Raw genomic sequence first — 4329 nt, forward strand, 5'->3', positions numbered from 1 at the left:
ATATATATATATATATATATATATATATGTATATATATGTATATATATGTATATATATATATATAGAGGCATAGGTGTGGCTGAGCTGTAAGAAGCTTGCTTCCCAACCACAAGATTCTGGGTTCCGACCTACTGCATGGCACCTTGGGCCAACCAAAGCCTTGTGAGTCAATTGAGTGACTTTGGAAACTGAAAGAAGCTTGTCATATTTGTGTGTGTATGTATGTATGTATGTGTGTATATATATATATATACATATATATATATATGTTTCTATGTGGCCTGCTTGTTTGTTGCACCTTGTTTACCATTTTGTCCTTGTTCTTTTGCCACGTCATGTACCCAGTTATGTATCCATATGTACATGTAGATGAACGTATATACATACATGTACATATATATGCATATACTCATATATTGTTTATATATATATGAAACTTCTCTCAGGGTTAATAAAGATATAGACATATTCATTCTTTTCACACTATAAATGTGAAGAAAAAGTAGTAAAGGTATATTTTGATGGACTATTTTACAATTTTTTTTTTAACTTCTACAACTCCTCATGGACAGTGAAACTAGCTTCCTTCCCCAATCATTAGCACAGAACTGATGCTATACATTAGTCATAAATTAGACTAACGCATTAATGGACAGCCAAATTAGCATATTTACGCTCTCGACAGCTAATCACTAATCAAACAATTTTTATGCACAACATGGTGCAGATTAAAAGAACTAGAATAAATTTAAATAGTATAAAGCCTTGCTGTGGATTAAATAAAAATGTAAACAGATTTTCGCTATACAACTAATGTGCAAAAAAAGGAGGGATCTGAAGAAAAAAAAAACAGGGAAGGAGTCTCTTGATAGAATGCTTCACTCTTTGTTGAACACTCCTCAGAGAAGGCGTGTCCGCCTGCCTTCATCAATACCATAGATCAGCTGCTTATGAAACAGCCATGAAATATGAATGTATATATATATATATATATATATACATTATATATACATATATATACATATATATGCATATATATATATGTATATATATATATATATATATATATATATATATATATATATATATATATATATATATATATATATATATATATGTATGTATATATATATATATATACATATAGACAGTCTGTTAAAGTCTGTCATACCGGCCATGACGAAGGGAAATAGCCCTGAAACTCGAGTCGCCTTTATATATATATATATTTATATATTTATATATTTGATCCTTTATATTGAACACTCAATATTTCATCTACATTCAATACTTTCTTTCATGGTGCCATCCATTTTTATTTTATTTTATATTGTATATCATATTATATATTGTATATTCCATATTCTATACCCCACATTAGTTCTGCAGGAATATAAATAAAACATAAAAAACAGACAGTGTTGGAACTCTTTTAAGCAAAATAATATATTCCTCTATACACAATCATAGAAAAACCCCCACCTTTTTTGTATTTATTTTTACTCGCATATATATATATATATATATATATATATATGCATATATATATATATATATGCATATAAATATTTATATACGGGTATATATGCATATATATGTATTTATATATTTGTAGATATCTATATATGCGTGTATGTAAATATGTATGTATATGTATATATACATAAATACACATGCACACACATTACCGTGGATACATACACGTAAATTGACACATACATGTGCATATATATATATATACACACATTCACATGCATACATACACAAATTCATTGACATACATGTCAAGATATATATATATGTCATACACACACACACACATTAACTTGTATACATACATAGATTCATTCATACGCAAATAAATTCATCGATACACACACACACACACACACTTATACTCAAACCGTTTCTCAATCCAACACAACATCAGCTATTTAAAGCAGGAGTTCGTCAACGCTATCAACACCAATATTATGCTGGTACTTCATTTTATTGGCACCTCTTGCCTCACCCCGAGCGAGATGAAAGGCAAAAATAAACTCAACAAAACAGAACCGGATATAAGCATAACACACACACACACACACACACACGCAAACGCACGCACATATCATTTAACGTCCACATTTCAATGCTTGCATGGATCAGACGGAATTTGTTGAGGTAATTTTTCTATGTCGCCAAACCTTTACCTGTTTCCAGACAAGGCAGTAATAATATGTCCCCATGACCAGACATGCTTTTCATAGGGGTTGAAAACGAACAACATCGCTTACACAACCATGATGCTCGTTTACAACGATCACATGATGTCAAGAGAAAGATACACACAAACACACATATACAAAGAGTCATCATACATATATGTGTGTGTGTGTGGATAGATGGATGTAGGACAGGTATCTTCCAGCTACCATAATCCACTCGCAAACCTTTGGTTGGCTCGAGGCCCTAGTAAAAGATATTCGCCCAAGAGGAAGTGACCCCAAGAGCACATGCTTAAGAAGCAAGTTTCTTAACCACATACACACACATATATGCGATGGTGAATGTGGGAAGGTCTGATTTTTAAATACACACACACACACACCATGTACCATGTTTTCGCAAATAGTTTACGGTGTCTGTACAGTCGCAAACCGAAAGAGAAACCCTCGCCCTGCCGTCTCCTTTCCCTCGGGAGAAGATTCAAAACGTGACAGCTCAGCTGCAGGGAGAGAAGAATACATGGGGGACGGGGGACGAAGTGCTGAACAATGCGCTGCCCTGTCTGAATATCGAACCTTTGTGGTTATAGAATATATACAGCGATGCTTATATGTGTGTCTGTACATACATACATACATACATAAGAGTGGGGGAAAGAGAGACAGATATTTCGTATACAGATACGTTTATTTATATTTATGCGTGTATGCATATATATATATATATATATATACACGCACACACAGCACAGGTATTTAGAATTATCTACATGTATATATAAATCTAATTAACTATATATAAATTCATGTAAATGAATACATATATATATAAATATGTACTGTTACACATACAGATATATGTAGATATATATTTGTCTGCATACACGCATGTAAATATATACATTTACGTATATGTGTGTGTGTGTGTGTGTATGCGCACACCCACTAATATGTAACTATATGCATTTGAACGTATATACATTGAAATGTACATTACATACACAAAATATAGATGAACAAACATGTATTGATAGTGTGTGTGTGTGTGTATATATATATATATATATATATATATACACACATGCATATATATACACACACGTAGATTGACACCTGTATGTATATATATATATATATATATATGTTTTTATGCACATATATTGGCGTGTAAATATATTTATTTATATATTTATGCATTGATGTATATGTCTGTATTTATAAATAGGTGTGTGTTCTACATTGTTGAACATACATCTATGTATGTATACACGCACACATATACTATATATATATATATATATATATATTTGCATCTGTGTAAATATTTATGTATATGAGTATTTATATATATATGTTATATTGATGAATATACACATCAACTGCTATGGATATATATATATACATAGATTCAATGAAAGACACCAATTGAAAAATGGAAAAAGATGACACTTACCACATACACACAATAAGGACATAGTTCACGTGAAGAAATTGGAAGGCTACATCCACATTTTCACGTAATCTTTCCTATGTACATACTATATCCATTGAAAAGCAATCAAGTGAATGTTTTCGGTCACCCGTATCTTTACATACCAGCAGCACTGAGCGGCCATATTTTGAAGAAGTGATAGCTAAATGACTTCGTTCGATGGTATAGCCAATGTCAATCAATCAACCACCTGTTTGTACATGAGAGAGACGAAGTGAGAGAAGGAGATAAAGAGATTGCAGAGAGAGGAAAGGAGGTTACGAAAAAAGAAAAAAAAGGAGGAGAAAGAGTGGTGGTGGTGTTAGTAGAAGAAACAGTCAGTGGAGGGGGGGAAATATATAGAAGCTAACGAAATATGGAAAAAAAAAAAAAAACAGAAAGGAAAACGGTAAAAGCTCTCGATCGCCCGTTTTTCACTGCTGTCTTCTTCTTAGGAACATTATCGGCAGTTTTCGTTCCGATCCTGGAAAAACCAATAATGCATTGGCTGTCGGCTCGAACGCAAAGAAACAGCAGTCAGCTAGGCAGGGCTTTGACGTCACTGCAAAGCTTTGGAAAACTAATTTATTTCTCGTCATCCAACATTTTGGTGTGTACGTGTGTGTGTGTGTGTGTACGTGTGTGTGTGT

At 32.6% G+C, this 4329-nt stretch overlaps 1 long non-coding RNA gene across 1 annotated transcript in view; it reads right to left on the reverse strand.

The window, feature by feature from the left end:
- Positions 1–4257, reverse strand: part of LOC106880194 (uncharacterized) — a 105629-nt gene extending 101372 nt beyond the window's left edge. The window contains exon 1 of the long non-coding RNA XR_008266591.1: positions 3662–4257. This is a non-coding gene — a long non-coding RNA (uncharacterized LOC106880194). The remainder of the gene's footprint in view (positions 1–3661) is intronic.
- Between the last annotated feature and the right edge of the window lie 72 nt (positions 4258–4329).

This window comes from Octopus bimaculoides, chromosome 22 (assembly GCF_001194135.2).
Source record: "Octopus bimaculoides isolate UCB-OBI-ISO-001 chromosome 22, ASM119413v2, whole genome shotgun sequence".
Taxonomy (NCBI): domain Eukaryota; kingdom Metazoa; phylum Mollusca; class Cephalopoda; order Octopoda; family Octopodidae; genus Octopus; species Octopus bimaculoides.